The 22,110-nt window shown below is 42.3% G+C and overlaps 1 long non-coding RNA gene across 1 annotated transcript in view; it reads left to right on the top strand.

Moving 5' to 3' along the window:
• Window positions 1-22,110, top strand: part of LOC121189695 — a 50,283-nt gene that overhangs the window by 17,390 nt on the left and 10,783 nt on the right. The window lies entirely within an intron of this gene.

The raw sequence follows: 22,110 nt of genomic DNA, 5'->3' as shown, positions 1-22,110 counted from the left end.
TACAAACTCGCGGGTGAAAACTGCGTCAAGACGTACGACGACGTCATGCCGCTGCCTTCAGTGACTGATGAAAATATCGGAATTCGGAGTAGACGCACGGTCGTGTGACGTTTAAATGTCAGCGTGTAAATAATGTTCACTTTCGAATCACGTGGTTGTAAATTTGCTAACAGTTAGTTGCAATGAGTACAAGGCCTATTTAGACATTATTTGTAATTTCAAAAAATACTCTTGCTGTATGTGATGTAGCAGTTGAATAATTTTGTGTTACTCAAACTGAAAGTTGCATTAGCAAGTAGTAAAAACAGCTTGTCTGTTCCTAAGAACTCCATAAATCTTCCTTTTCTCTCCTGCAGTTTATTAGGCCTACAGTTTTTTTTTAATCTCTTGGTCTTTCATTGCCCCCTGCTCAGGTTATTGCTGCTGTTGTTCTTGAAAGAAGAGTTTCTGTGACTGAAAGCTAGCAAGATGAATAACCTCAGCACAGATCATTCTGCTCAAATAAAACCATAAAATGTGATATCAGGTAAAAGCAGAGTGAGCTAACTTGTGCCCTAAAGCTATGAAACTGCAGTATAATTGAGATAATAATAGGAGAAAGACCTTTTTTTCCTTATAACAAATGGATATAGATTCATGCAAATTACAAATACTCCATTATGTGGAGGTGTTTTGGGTGTCATCTTAATTTTATACATGTCTCTCATTAAATTTCTTTCCCACTTTTGTCCAACTTTATCTTTCTTGCTTTTGGAAAAAGCAAAACAATGTGGACAATAATACACTTCTTTAGTGTGTGGTATGAAGGCAGACATGGTTAATAATTCCTTATAAACAACAAAATATATATTTATATAGGATAAGATAAGATAAACCTTTAATAGTCCCGCAATGGGGATAATTATTATTATTATTATTTAATTCCATGAATTAACATAAAAGATGGGTTCACAAAAATTTTGTTGAACAAAACTAGGAGATGAGTAGCCCAGTGTCTCATCCACTGCAGTATAGAGACAGTCCCAGATGCTTCCTGTTGAGAAGGTTAGGGAAGCAGCTTGCTGATCTTTGTCAGTGGTGGAGCAGTTAAACCAATATACTTTACATTTGCTACCAACCATTAAATACTCTTCCTTGAGGCTTTGGTGCCAAATATAAGGCAGGTAAACCTCCCCAGCTCTGATAAAGTGCAGCATACAACCACTACTTTTCATTCGGAGCATTCAGGACTGTCTCATCCTGCATGGGGACAGGTAATGAAGGACCAGTATGTTGCAGGGATTAGGTGTTAGGAAGGAGTTTGAACACAAATGTCGCAAAAGTCCTGTGTCACATTGTAGGACCACATCTGCTACTGTAAGCCAAGGTACGTACTCGTTCTTAAACAAATACATGTCATACAAAGTGTGTAAGCTGCCAAGTACGATTTTAAAAAGCCCATAAAGACATATGACGAGTGCATCAAACATCTTGAGGGATTTCGTTTGCCGGTTAAGAATAACAACACATTTGGTCTTTGCGAACAGATATAATGTACGTGTTTGTTTACATATAGAGCGAGGAAGTGAGATCTGGTGACAAGTGCTCACTCGACATGTATGTGGAGACGCATTCTAATGCCAGGTGTGAACTGATGTACTTGGAACTGTCCACTTGTGATCGGATCACCAGAGACGCATGTTGATGTTGTGTATGGACAGGGCTTGTGTCTTTATATGCAATCAAATGAACTGATTTGTGAAGGAGGCTGGGAGTGTGTCCAGTGTGGGACTATGCTGGTCTACTGGTCTGATAGTTTTGTGAAGTATGTTGATTTTGAATTAAAAAAAAAAACTACTTCACATTACTTTCACATTAAATCCCTAAGTTTGTCTGTAGTGACTTTTCTGCTGGACGTGTCACCATACTGTGTGTTTTCTGTTGGTTTAGCCCTTAAAATGCTGCTTCTGTGTTATCACCTTATAAAAGTTACATGCAAACAGTTGCCTGTTTACACATCCAGCTGTTACAGAGCAACATTATGGTTGTAGTCTTTGTTTCTGAACACCTGATAAACTTAAGCTCAGTATTCACTTTCTTTTTTATCTCATTTTTGGTCTCCACCAGTTCCTTTAGCTGCTAAATGCTCCACTCCATTTTGACAACACTTACCTGTAAATTCTTGTTTGGGCTACAGACGACCTTTGTAAGCACAGCAACATAATTAATGCTATAAGGTGGTTTGAAGAGGGAAAACAATCAGACATACGGCTTGTGATTCTGGCTCATGGTTATTGTTCGTTGCTACCTTAATCTAAAAGCTGCTGCCCTCCCTTAACCGGTGTGCAATTGCCTCAACATATGGCAAATGGAAGTCTGGAGATGAAGCAAATTCCTATTCTAATCCAATCAAAATATGATTACTACAATACAAAAGCACATTCCAACAATGCACACTTGTCTTTTAGTTTCCTTTTGAGCCCATATTCATTCGTGGAGCCGTGAGAGAGAGAATAGGAATGTGTGATTATACTGTATAGAGCCGGTGAGGGGAGTGTGTCAAAGCATGCATGCCACACAGTGTGCCTGGAGAGATTGATGTTTTTGTCATCCACCTGCTTCAAAGCTGTAAAAAGCCGGCTGATGCAAATACAGAAACCTAGCCAGGCAGACTCACAAACAAAAGAGGGAGAATCTCACTGCTCCTCTTTGCACATCTGTTTTGGAGGAATATCTGAGTTTCTGTTGTGAGGCACACTGGGCTCAAATGAACACTGAATCTGACTCTTGTGTCTGGGAGTGGGTAAGTGCTGAATGCCCTTTTTTTGTTTTCTTAGGGAAATGGGAACAATTTAAGGATTTATTTTGTTGTTGTTGTTTTTTTTTTTTTTTTTGAATACAATGCATCGGCACAGAGGCAGTGGGAGAAAGAAGCAGCTGCGGCACTCTTCCGTCCCTCTTTCTCTCTGTGTCTTTCTCTTTGACTCGCTCTCTCTCCTTCTTGTCACAGAGAGTAAATCTGCAGGCGTGCAGTGCGGCCGGCTTTTATGGCATTCCAGTTGCAAAAAGGGCATCAAAATGTAGCATCAGAGGATAGCAGAGGGGCAGATGCATATAGGCGGTGAGCTCTCTGTCGTCTTCAGTCTGTCTCCTGTCTCTCTCTCTCTCTCTCTCTCTCTCTCTTTCTCTCTCTCTCTCTCTCTTTCTCTCTCTCTGACCGTTCTCCCTTCCGCTGCCTCCAGCGCTGGGCTCCGTTTGAGAGAGGAATGATCTATGGTGCTTTGTTTATCACTGGCCATGGTCACTTCTCTGGAATGCAATTGGCTGGAACTACACCGTGTGGGTCCTGCACCCTGTGTCTCTCTCTCTCTCTCTCTCTCTCTCTCTCTCTCTCTCTCTCTCTCTCTCTCTCTCTTTGAAGCAAGACATGAGCAGGGATACCTCGTCCGACATGCCTTTTTTTTTATCTTTCTCTCTCTCTCTCTTTTTTTTTTTTCCTCATGGCTTTTTGCATGTGTCTGAATGATAATGGGACATATTGTTGCCTGGACTGGGGATTGATTGAATGGCTTGACAGCAAAATGTGTTGGAAACACTCAGTAGTGTGTGTGCATGCCCAGCTTTAGTGCTTTGCTGTTTTGTGGTTTTTCCTTTTTCAGCACCATTTAAAATTTGTACTTAGTTTTATTTTTCTTTTTATATATTTAATCTGAATAATATATTGCATGACTTCTGACTGATCTCAAGATGGATTTCTATGAGTCAGACTTTGGTGTTTTTAATAGAAAGAGCATCTTCTTTCTTTTTTTTTTTTAAGGGAAAACATCTGTAATATGTCAGCACATTTGTCAGAAATCACATATGGGCAGACACAGACATTTGGCTTTTGTGCAAAAAAAATGCACTGTCAGTCCTTCAAAGTCTTAGATGTTCACAAAACAGCAACATTTCTTTTTTCTTTCTTTCTTTCTTTCTTTCTTTCTTTCTTTGCCTGTTACATTTTATTAACTGAAATGTTGACACATCAAACACATAAAAAATAATTAGATTCCCTTTGGTTTTTCAGCCTTTGCTGCACATTTTACCCACATAGCAAGTTTCTATTTTTAGGATTCAGTCTTTTTAAAGTACATCTAATGCGTGCAGTCGTGTACACACTGTATTTGGCTTGAGTTTTCTCTAAACCATGCAGCATGCTTAAAACCTGGCAGCACACACTTTGACTTGACAACTGCTGATTCTCCCTTTATATATATTATATCACGACTGAAGCACAAATTGAGTGACGCAGCCTCCAACTATCACTTTTGTGTTTACAAGTGTGTTTGTCTGTGCGTCTGTGTGTGTCTCCAGATAAGTGGGAGCGTGGTGTGTGAAGTCTTAGCTATGGATTACAGACCTCACTGATGGGCTTGAATCCAGACTGTCTGACATGAGTTGATGGGATTTTAGGGAGGCGGGTGTCTGTCCTGCAGCCCCGCAGAAGAGACACTAGGTGGATCTGGGGGTCACTGTGTGTGTGTGTTAATGTTAGCATTAGACTGCAGCAGTTTGATGCTGATACTTGCAAATAACTGGTATTTACTGCAACTTTAACTGAAGACATTGACTATGTTTGGATGCAACAAAGAATATAAAGTAACACAAGTATGTGATGTGTTTGAAACTTTATTTCTCAATCTCTGAAGATAAGTCTTCTGAGGCCTACAGGAAGATCAATACAAGTAGCACTGGAGTTTGCTGCATGGTGTGTGTGCTTCTTCTTACCCTCACTTTGCATTCACCTCTTTACTTTATCAATAAACACCACAGGAGTCATCCCTCCCCCGCTACATCTCGACATACTCATCCCTTTGGCTGAATCGCTGATAACCTTATCTATTGATACCATCTAGATAATTTCCTAATCTGAGCCGGGGGCTCATATCCACGAGGCAGAAACCAAACACAAGGATGTGGATGCAATACATGTCCACTTGAGCTGATTAGTGTGTGAAGTGTGCTTGTTAGGCATACTGTGAAGTGCGCTTGTTATATCTCCGTCTCTAACGCTTGATTACTGCTGGCGTTTTACTACCGACGGCTGCGTATGGGGACTGTGCTGGGATCTGATGCGTCCGATGACTAATGGAAACCCGGGAAATATTAGCAGCTGCTGTTTTGAAAACAGGAAGTTCAAAAGAAAAAAGTGGTTGAAATTAAATGGCACGACAGCCGTCAAAATCTTCGGTGGCACCCATTAATTCTCAGAATTGCCTGAATAAAGGAAATAATAGTAAATCAACATGTCCTCCGGTAACCCCACAAAACATCCAGAAAATCTATCTCATTTAAGTTTATGTGTAACTTCTTTACACATCTTTCTTTTGTCTTGTTCTCACCATCCTTAGCACTTGAAAAAAGCCTAAGTAGTGCCAATTGAATATGTTATGCCATATGCTGTGTTATTGGACATGCTCTTCCATAATGCATGCATTCCAACAAGAATCCCCCAGTAATTGTGTGACTGAATCTAATATGGGTTTGAAATCCAATGTGAACTTTGTGGAGGGGGTAGCCTGCTGTGTTTCTCCATCTGGCCTGGGCAGTAGTGGAATGGACCATCCTCCTTTACCATGCCCAAAATAAGCTTCACTTTAAAGGATCAATTCTTTTATTATTGAAGTCGGTCTCAGTAGTGCAGGCTAATACATTCTGCATTGATCTCTCTCCCCCTTCCTCCCCCCCTTCCCCAAAATCTTTATTGCTATTCCTTCCAGCGAGGCTCACATTTAAAAAGATATGTTCGGCAGAATAAAGATTTTACAAAGTGACTGGAGGACAAATAAGCCTATAAACTCAGGTATTCACATTTTAGTGGGAAGGAAAGACAGAGGAGAATAAGGAGTCGGAGTTGCCAGCAGGCATTTTGAATATCATTACCAGCTTTGCGGGGAGAAATTGAAATCATAAGCACAAGGAAAGTACCTGGTAATTAAAACTGTATCGCTGCGCCAGGCTTTGATACCTGCTCAAGAAAGTATATGCTAGTGTGTTTCTGCCTGGATGTAGATATTGTGGCTGCACAAATTTCAGTGAGGATGTGAGAGTGTGTTCCGCACTTTCTTTTTCTCCCCTCCGTCAGGAGGATGTCTGTTGATGACAAGCCGTACAGTGTGTGTGTGTGTGTGTGTGTGTGTGTGTGTGTGTTGTGTTGTGTGTGTGTGAAAGCAGCCATGGGTTGCTGTGGGTGGTGGCTCTATCTCTTATTACTATGCACATTCCTCTGACTAGACCTGGTTAGTCTCCAGCTGATGTTTGCCACGAGTGCTGAGGCTGAGTAGAAGTAATGTGCGCTGAAATTCATTAATCATTTCAGCCCCTTTCATATGCATTAGTGCTGTTTTTAATTGGAATTTATTGTAATATTCATGAAGAAGAAAAACATATGCTTCCATCATGTTTTAAGCGAAACGTGTCTCAGGTTTGTGGCCTGTGAAACGGCCACAAACAGCTTGACGTGGCTGTATCAAAATCAAAGCCTGAAGCATGAGTGCCAGACCCTTATTGAACAAATTTGCATCAGTGAAGCCAGCAGTTGAGGACATTAATGATCTGGACTCACTGGGGTCTGGTGCTCCGAGCCCACAGGCTAACCGCTCGATCTCCAATCAATAGCTTTTTATTAAAATTGTTTGCAAGGCAACACAAATCCATATTGTTTTGCCTCGGACAGGGGCGCCCATGTGAAATATGTCGGACATATTTATATATTTTTTTCCAGATGAATGCAGAAAATGATTGGTTGATATGCATGAGAAAAAACAGAGGGGCAGTGGTTTGGCATTATTGGAATATCCATTTCAATATTGATTTTCATAAGAGATGCATTTGTGATTATCTAATTTTCCTTTCCCTCAACAGGGTTGAATTACATATCATATTATCCCTGGTATTAAGGCAAAATTAATAACACAAGTAATTATAATACTTATGTCTAATGATATGCTGCGAGAGCTCTATTGATTCAGTCGAGATGCAGCTAGGGGAAATGGCTTGGAGCTCTGCCTGACGACAGGCGCTGCCAGTGCGCTCAGCTCTGTGTGTGTGTGGAGTGGCAATATAAGATCAGCAGCAAAAAACAAGTCTCAATCCACAATCCACATTCACATACTTACAATCCAGTCAGTGATTAAACTGTATTATCTGATCTGGTTTCACCTGTTTCTCATAACGTAGCCCTCTGATGCTGCTTAGTCCAGGTGCTGACCTTTAGGTTTATTGCAAATACACAAAAAAATAAAACAACACAGTAAATTCCAAAGGACCTCTGCATTTAACTTTTTTTTTTTTTTTAAATCTTTATTAAATCATATATTACGTTAGTGGTTATCTTCCACTTGAGTGTACTCTGTATGTCACTGCTGAGATGCCATCACTGTATGTGCATGGATGTACCAACTGACTGACTCTGATTCACAGTATAAAGCTGGTTCCTCCTTACATGTGTATACACACGTGTAGAAATCACGTCTCGCCTTTTCACAAAGTCATTCAACCTAAACAACCACATAAGCTGTTTTTCCCTCCACTCTGACACAACCCATAGGACTGTTTCCTGAATTACTGTCTCCATGCCGACAGGAGACGTGCCACAGGTAAACTGTTAAAAATCACAGAAAAATAAAAAAAACGAAACCTTTTTTTGATGTTTGGATATTTTTAGGTACAGAAACAATGTGGATATAGGTTTAGGGAAATATCATGGGTTGGGTTTAAATAAATACTCTTTTAGGGTTGAGAGGCTGTTTGTTTGTCGTCATGGTGACAATCATAAATGTGTGGTAAAGGTGTGTGCCAGAGGAAGAAGACGAATAAACGGGGGCAAAGTAATGGTAATCATGAGGAGAAAACAAACTGCATTTTGTTGTACTTTGCAGTCGCTTGAAATTCATGCATTACATTTTTTTTTTTTTTTTTGGCCTGGCCTGATGTCAGCCCTGAGAGGGTAAATTCTTTACCATCAAACTCATCTTGAAGTGAGTTTTGTAACACGCGTAGTTTTTCAGCTTGTTCCATTCATCTTTTTATTCACCTCCACTTGATTATCGGCTGTCTGCGTCTCATCACCTCTTTGCTGTTGCGTAGACAGACTGAGCTGCTGCCTTTAAAGTCAGACGGCAGTGAGCTGCAGTTGCAAACACCTGCCAAAAGAGGGCAACATGATGTCAGAATTGTCCCCCCCCCCCCCCCCCTCACCCGATCCACCACCACTGCCACTACCACTACCTACAATCCAGAGCCCAGTGCAAGCCAGTAAACAGGGAATGGGAGGGAGGTGGGGGCGGGGGGGGGGGGGGTTGTAGGTGCTGGGTTAAATGTGTAAGTAACAATAATTTGCATTTACGCCTGGAACGGCTTCCCCCACGCTGTCAGTCTGCAGTTCAAAGCTCTCTTCCATTCTCCTGGCAACAAAGCCAGCCGTCTTGTCACACAGGCGCCAGATAGTGCAGTGGAGTGGATGAAGTTCTTCACAGTCAAGGTGTCATTATGGAAGACCTTGCCTTGGTGCAGCAGCCTGCTTCAAAAAAAAAAAAAAAAAACAAAAAGGAAAAAACAAAAGGGGGTGGTGGCGTGATGGTGGGGTACAGATGGGAAATTAAATATGCCACTCTCCCTTCTCTCACTCTTCGTCCTCGCTCAGAAGTGACGGTTCCAGACCCCTAAACGCGGCTTTGGGCCTCAGCCAAGGACATTCACATGCAGAACGGCCTCAGGATGCTGAGTTGATTTTGATTTTTTTATTTTGATTCGTCAGATTTGCGTTTGCGCTCGCACTTAGCCGCCGTTTTTCCATCCGTTTCCCTCACCCTTTGATGAGGTGAGGCACAGTGGCCGACGCTCATTGGAAAAAGGCACAAAGAGCAGTAATAGATAACATGCCAAGTGACACCTTTTGCCATCCCTTGTTTTTGGGCGGTAAAAATCCCACAGCCCATTTGTTCTATGATGTGACAGCATTGATGATAGGATGACAGATGTCTTACCAGCCCACCCCTCTGTGCCAACAACCACCATCCACCCTTCCTCCTCACCCCTCCTTACCCCGCCCACACACACACACGCACACGCACGCACACACACACACACACACACACACACACACACTGAAACAGTTTGCCGTTCGGGTGGGAGTCGACCACAGAGCACAGCTGCATTGCTCAAGTATGGCAGAGCCCCCTTAACCCTACCCCACAAACCCCCCCACCCGCCCAGAAACCGTCCCTCCTCTTCCTCACTCCCCTTTATCCTCCCCTCTAGAGAAGAGAGAGAGAGTGATACGCCTCTTTGGCACAGCACTGCCTCTTTGTTCCCTGCCAGGCCGGCTGCAGGCGGCAGGGTCAGCTCTAATTCATGCTCTGGCCAGTAGAGGACGACGTGCCCTGCATGGCAACAGGGGCACAGGGTCTGGAAGGGAAGTCTTAGTGATGACATTTATTCTCCTTATTAAAACCAGCTGCTTATACCTAATACTAATATTTGTTACCAGTTACTAATAGGCACAAGGCCTAATTACATGTATTGTAATTGGTTGTAGTGGTAGCAACTGTGAAGCGTAATACTGCAGTACTGCCTGTGGAACAGTTCAATTACTTTGGACATGCTGTACAATTAGACCTGTGGAATTTAGCAAGAGACAGAACGTCAAATAGTTGCTGAGTCATGTAATAGAGAGTTAATCCACAACTATTTTGATCACTGATCTAAGTCAGATTTCAAAATAAAAGGCCAAACATTCTCTGGGGTCAGCTCTTCAGAAATTGTGAAATTTGAGAAGTGAAGTTGCGACAGGAAGATTGTGTCTCGATCTCCAGGACCGACGGCATGAAACCGGGGCGGGAAAAGTGAATGGCAGCACTTGCCCCTCCCCTCATTGCAACCACTGTGCCCTTGTGCCCACATGTGCCCTTGAGCAAGGCCCTTAACCCCAGCTGTTCCAGCAGAGCTGCTCAGTGGCCAGCAGGTCAGACTGTGGTTGTACTGGGGCAGCTTCCAGGTGTGAATGTTTGCAGCTGTGTGTGTGTGTGGTCAGGCTGCTCCTGCAAAAGACAGCCTGGCTCTCCCTGAAACTTCTCTGAATAAAATGAGGTTAAAAGAACGGCGACCTTCATTGTTTCATATAATTCTAAGCTGAACATCTCTGGGTTTTGGACTCGTGGTCAGATAAAAGTAGACTTCTGAAGGTGTCACCTTCAGCTGTCAGAAACCGTGATGAGTATTTTTCACTGTTTCCTGATGTTTTATAGACAAACTATAAATTGAGAAAATAAGTTTCAAGTTAATCGATAATGAGAATAATTGTGAGTTGCAGCCCTACAGAGATCCTTTTCACTCGGTGCGTTCATGTCAGCGAGGGCCACAGAGTGCGAGGCTGACATGTTTACTGTTTATCCGTCACAGTGATTTTTGTGCTATTTTGATTCGATGGCTCAGAAAAAAAAAAAAAGAACAAAATTGACTTGCGACACCGTGCCAGGTGTCATCCTGACACTCGGCTGACCTCGCAGACTGACACACACAATCACACACACACACACGTTGTGTGTGCAGCTCTCTAATCCATCTGCACTATCTGCATCTTCTCCTGTAATATTCCTAATCCCACGCACACTACACAGGCAACAGCAGGTGCGTTTAGGCACATTGTATGTAAAACAAACTCTTTGTTATCGTACAAGCACTTGAAACAAACACACTCATTAGAAATACATATCCTGCTCCCTTTTTGCTCTTTGTGATATTTTATCTAGGCTAATGTCGTATGGATATTCAGACTTCTGCTGAAGTCGTCATTTCGTTTCACCAACATACACTGTGTGTTTGCATATTTATTATTTTTGCCTTTTTTCCTTCTTGCCAGGTTTTTGTAGAACATTTAGCTAATTGATTATCACATGCCTTGGCCTCATCAGCAAACCGTTATTTTGTAAATGAATATTCAAGAGAGATTTCTCCTCTCTTTGCCTTTGTAGTACATTATTTGTGGACAAAATATGCAAACATAGAGAAAGGCAGCTTGCTTTTCTGCCTCACTGCCTAATTACATTTTGCGCTTGCACCTATACAGAGACACAGCGTGTATTTATAGCGGAGGAGAATGAATTCACACGCTCCCCCGGCTGCAATCGTATGCCAGGCATCTGCTTATGAAGTGGCTCTTTCTCTGGGATGGTTCTGCAACTAAACCCCCACCCCAAACCCACCCGCCCTCCTCCTTCTACAACAGGAAAAGAGAGATCGAGCTTCGGAAAAAAGAGAGAAAGAAGAGAGAGAAAGGCGCTTAATTGCTCCTGCCCGCCACCCCCAAAGTCCCCCCCCCACTCCCCCAGACAACACCACCACAAACCCCTCAAAAAAACCCACCGCCAGGCTCATCTTGTGTGTGATCAATTTGACTTGTTTATGTTTATGCCCCATCGTTCTTCTCGCCATAGCCATCTTTGTGAGGAGCCTTGTCAGGGGAGAGGAAATGGATGGCAGCGACAGGGAGGAAGAGAGACAAATAAAAGAGGAGAAGGAGGGAAAGATGGACTGATGTGTGGCTGGACCGAGAGTGAGGGATGGAATGACAGAGGGGATGTGGCAGAGAGAAAGCAAGACAGAGGGTGGAGGGTGGCGGTGGTGGTGGGGGAGAGTTATCTGCGACATCCCTTATCATCATATATGTAGATGCCTTTTGAAGTTTGCAGTGTATCCCTGTGCCTGGTAATGTACCGTGCATCTGCGCACTAGATTGACTAAAAAAACCCCAAGCACCTAACTGCACCCAGTTAGGCTGCGGCAGCTAATCGTGCTTGGCAGAACATACTCTGCTTTAATTTTAGCCATAATGATGATGAGAGGGGCGAAATGATACTTTAAAGAGCAGAGGAGAGTGGAGGCAAAAAAAAAAAAAGAAAAAAAAAGAGGGGAATGAAAAGAGTGAAAAAAGGACAGAGAGAAGAGAAGAGAGAGCGAGTGAGAGAAGCTGTGAAGGTGATTAGTTGTACTGGCGGATCTTGGCGGTGGAGGAGGTTGGAACACTAATCCTTGCTTTGGTTGGAGACATTTTCGCGCAGTAGGTCCCTTCTTTCCGCCCCCTCTCAATTTTAAGCCCCGTGTCAAGCTCAAGCCCTTCTTTTCCAGCGCTCACTTGCTCTCATTTCCTCTGCCTTCTGGCAAGCCATGCTATTTATAAGAAAAATCATTTTTCTTTTTCTCTCCCGCTCTCCCTCTCTTTCTCCTTTAATTCTTTCCTGGCGTGTTTGATTTTCTGCCCTGCTTAGAGAAGGTGCCCAGATGAGTGGCAGCCAGCCAGGGCTCGTCTCTTCTCCTCTCTTCCTCCCTCTCCTCTCTTTTTTCGCCTCTTCCTCGTCCTCCCTCACATGTGACTTTTAACAGGGCTGCCATAAGCACAAAAACACATTCGAATTTACATTGAAAAACAGTAGCAGGCTGTTGCTGTTGTATATTGATGACTAGCTCATGTTCAAAGCCTTCCTGCTATTTTGCATAACCAGTGTAGCGATGTAAATTGGCCCTGTGCCCAGACAGTAAGCCATAGATTTTATAGTATGACATCATTTATCCACTGCATTATTTGATTGTTTTGGCTGGTTTCTAATTTGATGGATCTCACTGTTGTCTCTTAAAATAATCAGCATCACTTCTTCTGCTTATTCCGTTCAGCTCAAACGGAGGAAAATGTATGTATTTAGTACACACCGCCGCTGCTGGAAGCTTTACTACTTCTTCAATTGCTTCCACATTGCATATATTGAACAATGTTAATCAGGTAAAAATAGCGTTTATTGTAGCTCTGGCCTGCCTCGCTGCATATAAAGAAAACTGCACTTTACAACACATTTACATTCATGCCAGTGCTCCATGGCCTGTTAATGCTTGGGGCCAGATATCATCCAAACTGCCATTGATTTGTTTGTCCTTTGGCGCTTTTCCACGGTTTGGGAAGTGAATCATAGCTGTTTTTTTTTTTGTTGTTGTTGTTGTTCGTCTTGGCATCATCTGTTTAATCCACACATTCCTCGTTTTCCATAAATAACAGGGCAGAACTCGGGCTTGGACCGGCTTGTAACGCTGAGTGGTTTTGTTCTCAAAAGGATGACAGCAGCGCTTGAGGTGCTTCACAGACACACACACACACACACACACACACACACACACACAGGCACACACACTCTTAACCACGCTTTTAGAGGTAGATTAAATTTAGAGAGCACCGAAAAGACACACTTCCATATCTGCGAGGCTACAAGTTCAAATTTCACAATGTATGCACAGCAATAACTGAGGAACACATGAGCATTTGAATCATGGAACTAACTCATCAGCTGTTGAATAACGCAGTTTAAAAGGTTCCAGTTACGCAGGATGTCTTATTGTATTCATAACCTTTCTGCCCCTCTTCATTTCTTGCTGTTTTTCTCCATCTTTCCCCTGCAACAGAGGGCAAAATTAATTTTCCTGACCTTTGCATGGCCCCGTACAGCATGGGGTCAAATTCCAACGTTCATTACGCTGCCGTTTTATTTCACTATAAAATATGTGCAACTGGATAACGAAAGCTTGGGGAATCGGAGTACAGGTTTTTAATTCATGATTCTGAAAATACAAAAAAAAAAAAAGAAGAAGAAATAATTCAGCGAGAATAAACAGTCACCTGCTGAAGATGGGTGGTTGAAACGCGAAATTTGTAAAATGAGTGAGGTGGTTTGGTTTTCTAATGTGTTTGTGGGGGATGAGAGAGGCAACATAGCTGATGTGATGGTTGTCTTTAAACAATCTGGATGTCTTTTTGTGTACGTGCTGGAATGTAAATGCAGATGCACACATATGCAGACTATACATTCGCACTCCTGCTTTTTTTTTGAAAATCTCATTAACTGCAGCCTTTCAGGCTGTTTCAGCGGCAGAATTTTAATATTTGTCTTCATACTTTGGAGCTAGCTGCTATATATCAACCTGAAACTTAAATTGTTCCTCTTAGTTTTCAGGGAAGTGGGCTGGGGGGGCCTTATATTCATTTTCTAGAGGTTGGTTTATATGGTAATGCACGCCAAGGCAATTGTGCCAGGTGTGTGCCATGAACGTAAACACTGTGTTAGAACGGTAATTGTGCCATTTATAAAGCCCAAGCTGTGTGGGTTTACCTCCAAATAACCTTCCCCAGCCATGGAACCTGTGGCCAACAGCTGCCACGGCGCAGTGTCAGGACTCAAGCCTGTATTTAAAATGCTGTAGGTGGGGGGAATCAGGTCTTGTGATGTTTAGGCTCATAGATAAAAGAAGGCAGACTGGACCTTTGGATAACCCCGTTACGTTTGTTTCTCTGTGACAGAGAAGCAGGATAATCTAATTGCAGTGCTTGCAGTGTTTGCACTTTGGAGCCAACTAGAACATTACATTGGAAAGTCCACCATCTAAGTTGTTATGGCTGGTATTGTTTCTCAATTAGTAGCAAAAAAAATTGGACTTTGTGATATAAACAAGCTCCGTAGCCGTTTCGTTTTCGGATCACTAGTCAAATCTTCTCCCAGAAAGAAATTCCACACTTTAAAACTCCATCGCATATTATGAATCATCTAGAGTTTTATTAGCTGGTTTGTACGCAGTGAAAAATTCACACTGTGTAATTTTACTGAAATCATGAACTCAGAAGACGCTGCCATTGTCAAAGCATGGCTACAGTCTCTTACAGCTTCTCTGTGTGTGGTCTTTATTTTCAAAGCTTGTTCCCATTTCTATCTTTTATACTGAGCAATAAATTCCATCCAGTCCATCGAACAAGCTAACAGCTTAGCCAGGTGATGATAGCATTTCATTTGTAGGAAGAGACAAAAAAGAAAAAAGAAAAGTGAGTGTGTACCCATGATGCTGTGGTAATAATTCCTCACTGTGCTGGAAAACTACAGCTAAAACAAACCAGATAGTGGTTGAAAACCAGCAGCAGTATGGGTGACAGTCTTACTGTTTGCCTTTATTTTTTTTCCCCAAACAAGTTTAACTAACCAGTAGTCGAGCAAATCTCCAACTACTATTGTAGTTCTGAATTCATTGTGACTGACAAAGGGCCCAGTGTATTTTTTACAGCTTGAAAACATACAGTAACTGTAATTACTGATCTCTAGGTTAAATAAAATAAAACTCTAGTCCTTGATATCCAGATTAGAACTCATATATAGCTAATTACACAAGTTCTTTTAATGGAGTGGGCCATACTTTACACAGGCCTACAGACCTACACCACACACATTATGATTGCCTAAAAGACCCGAACAAGAACATCCCTTCAAATTATTCAAAATGTCAGTCTCACCAGTCAGTAATGGACTGCATAGGTGTCAGATACTGCCTGATTGATATCCCCCACTTCACCTCCCGGGGGCCAGAAACTGCAAACCGTCCCTTTCCTCAAGTTACTGTACACACATCAAAAAAAAAGAAAAAAAAAAAAAAAGAAAATCTCTCTTAAGCCTCCCACCTTTGCATGCTTGGTGATGGCGTGAAGTGAATAATGTGCTAAGCTTCCCTGAAAGAAGTCTTCCGATCCAGGAATTTTCTTTCTTTCTTTTTTCTTCTTTTTTTGGGAGTGACCACTGGGCTTTTAATGTCATTGTCTGGTAGCGTCCTTGCCAGCTGCCAAACTCCATCAAGCCACAAAAGTGCCGGACGATAAATGGAGTGAAACTTTTAGAGGTGTGTGTCAAAGGAGGTGAAGGGAGATGGAGGCACGAAGTGGAGGGCGGGTAGGTGTGTAGGTGGGTTGTCGGGGGGTGGGAGGGGGTAGCCTTCATCTTTTAATGACGGCAAGTGTATGAGGAGAGGACGTGGAAGGAGGAAGGTGGAGGGAGCATTTAGTTCTGATAGATACTGATAGAGATTGTAATGAATGTGGTGGGGGCATGGCACCCTAAAGCGTTGCAGTGGTAATGCAGGGTGACAGTGTATTTGTACTAATAACCCTTAAAAGTGGTGATAAAATACTCCACTCCCCTACTGGAGCCCCTGATGGATGTGCTGGGAGTAATTAAACTCCATTAGTCTGCGGGTCCACTTACCATGAGTCTATCTGTGTGTGTGTGTGTGAGAGTGTGTTTGAATGTCTTAAAACACCACTCCCCTCAGGGATCAGGCTATTCCAGGTAGAAGAGCAAGTGTACAGCCATTGTCTCTCTCTCTCTCTGTGTGTGTGTGTGTGTGTGTGTGTGTGTGTGTGTGTGTGTGTGTGTGTGTGTGTGTGTGTGTGTGTGTGTGTGTGTGTAGCAAAACATATGTTACTTTAGCAAAGCCTGCAGAATGACACATATTGTACATCATCTGGATCTCTGATGCTATACACCGGCTCTTCACTCCAGTGAATTCCCAAAGGTTGGGAGTGCACAGTAGGTGCAGTGTCGGTGTGTCAGTGCATTGTCATCCAACACATTGCTGTGTTTTGCCGTTGACAGGGAAGCGCAGTCCTCCCCTGTATTTCTTCTTCTTTTTCTTCTTTTTTTTTTTTATATATATATATTTTCTTTTACCAGGAGATGTTTTGACTCAACATTGAGCCAGGGGAGCAGCCTGCGGCAAGACCACCGTACGAGGCTCACTGGGAATAGCACCGGTCCTGCATCCACCGTCGTGTTTTCACTTGGCACTCAACCACACACACACACACACACACACACACACACACACACACACACACACACACACATACACACACACAACCACAAATGCTTTGGTACAGATGTGCATGTGACAAACACACACACAGGGGAAATGCATGCACGTGCACACACGCATGTAGCGGTGAATAAAGTGGCTGGTAAATTATCTGCAAACTATCTGTTGGTAATCAGGCAGCATAAAATAATAATAACAACAATATGAACAAAACTGAGACGTAACACAAAACGACTCATTAACTACACACAGACACACACACACACCTCCCCAAAATAAGCACAGAAACACACCCGTCTCTGCTGTATTTGATTCCAGAGGCCTCGCATCATAGCTGCTGGGGCCGATCTGTGCGGCATCTCTGTTTTTAATGACTGAGAGACCGACTTAGCCGACACGTCCAGGTGCAGGAACATGAGCATTTTATTAAAAAACTGAAGCCAGTGCTTTGTAGGAAAACTCTCAGTTGGCGCGGGGAAAAAGAAGGAAGAGAAAAGACGGTGAATTACAAAAAAAAACGAGACGTTCTGGCACGGGTCCAAAACTTGATGTATGTGAGCCTCTTCTTCTTCTCCTGCTTCTTCTTCTTCCACTCGTCTGTCTCATTTCCTCCCTCCCCCTCCTCTCTCACTCCCTTTCTCTCTACTTCTCTCTCTAATCACACACTGACTTTACTTGACCTTTCTGTGGCTAATTAGTCAGCTTGTGGAAAAGGATTGTGGGTAGTATATCTCCAGTAAAGATGATGATGATGATGATGGCGATGCTCTGGTCTTTCTACGACTTGCAAATGTGCCGGTGATTAATTTTTTTTTTTTCTCCTCACTCTTCCCCCTAAAATACACAAACTATAAAACACCAGGGGCTGTGCTGACCTCAGTGATGCCTGTGGATGAAAAGGAGAGCGGTGGCTGGCAGTGTGGCTGAGGGTGGAGCTGGAATATGTCCTTACTATAATGAAATATTTCACTTTCTGAGCACACTGTCAAAACTATTCCTGAATCAGTTTTTTTTTTTTTTTTTTTTTTTGCTTAATCTCTTTACAAAAACCTTTAATAATTCCACTAATTTTGTATCAGCTCAGTATCTATGAACAGATGCTTTATTAGAACTGAATGCATGATGGTGCTGGTTAGACTTAATAATAATAAACTAATGCCAGTTATTTGTCTCGGGGGAAATCACAGCTGATTGTGTTAGTTGTAATAAGTGGGTGGAATAGCAGTGGATTTTTTTTTTTCTTTTCTCACTTTATTTATGTCAGATGGGTTTTTGTATTCACGCACACATGCAGCTGAAAATGCTTTAGTCTCTGTGTGTGTGTGTGTGTGTGTGTGTCGGTGTGTGTGTGTATGAACCGCTGGATGTGACTCAAGTCCTGAGCTGATGGCTGTTCTTGACGTGCTGATGTGTGCCTTCAGGTGCACAGTGTTCTCCATTTCATGCATAAAAGAGTTAGCTCACACACACACACACACACACACACACACACACACACACACACACACACACACACACACACACACACACACACACACACACAGGGACAAGGTAAATGCATGCAAAACATCCACCCACATAGACAGACACACTGGGGGAAGGAGAGGTAAAAGCAAGCGAGTGTGTGTGTGTGTGTGCGTGTGCGTGTGTGTGTGTGTGTGTGTGTGTGTGTGTGTGTGTGACAGATGCTCAAAGTGAATCCTGTGTGACTGACTGTGTGTCTGATGTTTCAGTGTCTGCTGCTTCATTATTACAACTTACACATGGTGTTTTTGAGATGAATAACTGATCTTCCTTCAGCTGAGAGAAGAAATGTGAGAGCCCTCACATCAGGTTCCAGTGCATCAGGATTTATATAGTTAATAATCATCAGTAGGAAAAAGCTCATATGGCAGCAGGTTCATAATTGGTGCAGTTATTAATGGTACTATTACATGTATGTTCGAGCAGCCACACATATAAAGCACTCTAATACATTGCTGTTCCATGTACGTGTTAATAGCCACACATATAATACACTGGTTTTAGCAATCTCTCTGGAGGAGTTTACATGCTTTAATTAAAAGAATGTACACACACACACACACAAGATTATTCCCATATTTTTAGACTCACTATGTTTAAATTTGACTATTTCTACACCTTTAAAAGAATCAGTAAAGAATTTGAGCAGAGAAAATGTTGAAACATCATTCAGGCCTGCAAGCTGAGAATTATAGTTTACAGATAGTATGATTTAAGTCAGTAGATTACTCATATATAGTTTTTCTTCTTTTTGTTGTTAAAATTTGTGCTGAGTGGGGCACTGCGGGGACTTGTCATAAATCCTGACTATGGCCCTGAATGTAATAATGGTCATTTTTATGCAAAAATGTAAATAGTGTATGTCCACTATAATTCAGTTAGGCTTTACAGTTAGTTTTTGGTAAAGAAGTAAGTATAAACTGATCTACTACTGTGAATTTTCTTTTTTAATTTTCATGTCTAATCCCCATGCGTTTACATGACATACCACACAGACTTCCGGTTTTTGCCTTTCCTGTATTATTTCTCCCTTTTTCGATTGGTTCTTGTGTAGCATTGTTTTAAAATGTATTTGCAGAATTACTGTCATTATTTTTCCATATCACTTATTTTCCCATCAGCAGCATTTTTAGTATTTTGTATAACTGAAAAGTTTCTCCTGATTTACGAGCTACTGGTTTGTTATTTTATTGGTGATAAATATATGCTGCACTGTTTCCCAACATTTTTTTTTTTTTTTTGGTCCCCTTAAAAACAGAGCAGTGTCTCTGTGTGACCCCCTCATCACAGATTTAATATGTTTATGAGCAGCAGTTCAGCCAAAGTGTTTTTCTCTTCTGAAATGAAAATTCAGAAAAATACACATAATTTTATATAGTAGAAATATGTTTTTGATTCTTTGTTATCCCATTAATAATTTAGTGACCCCTCAGCCAACCCCCATGCAGGCAACCACTGACCTACAGTTCTTGTGTGTGTGTGTGTGTGTGTGTGTATTTTGAGGTCAGGTGCATGTTTTTAGCTGCAGCTTAAGATCTCATTGCCGTTGCTGCTTTAATTTACTGCACTCCTTCATCACAAGCCTGCTGCACCTCTCGTTCCATAAGCGGTACACTCTGTTCCATTAAATCACAGTTCATCTTTTCACAGCCTCACACGCCTCCAACAACAAAATGCATTTTCAGTTTCTCATCCCACCACTCAAAAGAAATACCTGCTATCAAAGCTTTATCCATCAAACCTGCATCAATTAAGTGTTGATGTGAGGAGAAAGGACAATCTATAGTTTGGAGGATTTATTCAATTTGCATCCGTAATTGCGTGCAATTTACAAACTCATTATTTTACAATTTGGTGCATTTAACAGCAGCTGGAGGGCAGATAATGGTGGGGCTATAGGAGGCTAACACAGGCCCCAGATGGACCCCAAACATGATGCAAAGCACTAAAATGATGTTCATCTGTCTGACTTCAAGAAGTCAGAATTCAGTGAAGAATAATAATAAGACCAAAGAAAGTTGACACCAGGAAAAGAAAAAAAAAAAAAAAAAAAAAAAAAACAGCTTCTGGTAATGCAGATGATGGTATTTTTATAGCGGTATGGGGTAATGCGCAAGATATCAGCTCTGAATAATTCATCATACATGTGCAATCATACAGTATTGATTATTTTTAATTGAGTTTTGATTGAAAAAAATTCATTTTAATGTTTAATGATGAGCTTGCACTAAGTGTACAATGAATATCAGTGTGCTGCTTATGATAGAAACCATGACCGGTTGACAGGAGGCACATTTTAACTTTCAGGCTCCATCCGACGTTTCTGTGAAACCGCTTTAGTCACTGATACTTTGAAGGTGACATAGTCATACAGCCCTAACAGCCTTTGTGCTTTTACTATGTTCGGTGTGTCCACAAGAGCCCACCAAAGTGCTTTTTGCAGTAAAGGTGCTCTGCTTTTCAGGCCCTTTTGGATTCGGGCTTGATCTGCAGGTAAGATGGCCGTGTTAAGCTCTGATAAAGTCCAAGAATTTTCTATGCATGATGCTGTACTGAAAATTGGACTGTGTGTGTGTGTGTGTGTGTGCCTCAGCGTGCCCCCGCCGTGCAAGCGTGCGATGGCCTCTCCCTTCCTCTCCTCTCATAACTGATTGTTTACTGAGTGCTTTCCACCTTTTTTCCCTGAGCCTGTAAGTATAAAATTTTAATTAGGAACACTGACAGGTCTGGCGCATGATCCACAGCCTTGCATCCATCACAGAAAAAAGGGGAGAGAAAAAGACAGAATGAGAGAGAGAGAGAGAGCAAGAGGCACTTTGTTTCACATCTCTCTCTCTACTTTCACATCTCTACCTTCTCTGTCCCCCCCACCCCCCACCCCCCCTCCTCAATCTCCCCTCTCCTGATGCGAGTGCCGGACTTGAGCAGCAGGTGCCATATTACTGTGTACAGAAAAGCAATTAGGCAGCATATTGGATGAATGAGGAGTGCATTAATATTAGCAAGTGCATTTGTCAGTGGCGTTTGATGCGAGTCCTTTTCTTTTCTTTCTGCAACATTAAGACTGTGGCACTCATAAATTCACTGCTTAAACCACCATCTGCTGTGCTGTCAGCCCACACCAAGGAGAGAGGAGAGGAGAGGGGAGCCATTTATTCCCTTCTGTCTGCCTCACTGGGGAAAGAGAGTGAAAGACAGATAGATAAGAAGAAAATGCATTCATTCCCTCCCTTTCTTTGCCTTTCCCCCCCCCCTGTTCCACAGGGAAAGACTGAGTATTAGGATTTATGAAGATGCTTGCTGCACACCAAGCGACAGTCCTCTTAAATCTGGCTCTTTTCCTATTGTCTGGAGTTCTACCTTCTGCTCACCGGCACATGCGTAGACACGGTGCTGCTCGCAGCGCTCAACAAGGAGATGAATTCTTACGTGTGCGCCAGCTCAAATAAAGCATAGAGAATAACTTACACTAAACAGGTGGTTTTGCGATCATAATTCAGCGCAGTGTGTGGCGAGAGGTTGTTCTTCTCTGTGACCTCTGTCGTTTATTTTCTCTCTTTTGCTGCACGTATCCTCAGCTTCCTACAGCAGTGATATTCTATATTTTTCTGTATTGTCAATAAATCCCATGAAAACAAGGAAACCAACAGAGAAATGACCCGAAATGTGTGTGTGTGTGTGTGTGTGTGTGTGTGTGTGTGTGTGTGTGTATCCAAAGCCTTACATGTCTTATTCCTCTGAGCCATAGAGCTCCATTATTGTCCAGAAACTATTAAAAACACATCAGTGAGACACACTGTTGCACTGGGTGACATGGTCCTTCATTACCATGAACACACACCTTCACACACTGTGGTCTATTTTGGGCCAGCACATGTCTTGCTACCGTAGCAGCACAGC

Source organism: Toxotes jaculatrix, chromosome 11, assembly GCF_017976425.1.
Source record: "Toxotes jaculatrix isolate fToxJac2 chromosome 11, fToxJac2.pri, whole genome shotgun sequence".
NCBI lineage: Eukaryota > Metazoa > Chordata > Actinopteri > Toxotidae > Toxotes > Toxotes jaculatrix.
The sequence above is the reverse complement of the archived record's forward strand: the minus strand, read 5'-3'. Positions and strand labels throughout refer to the sequence as shown.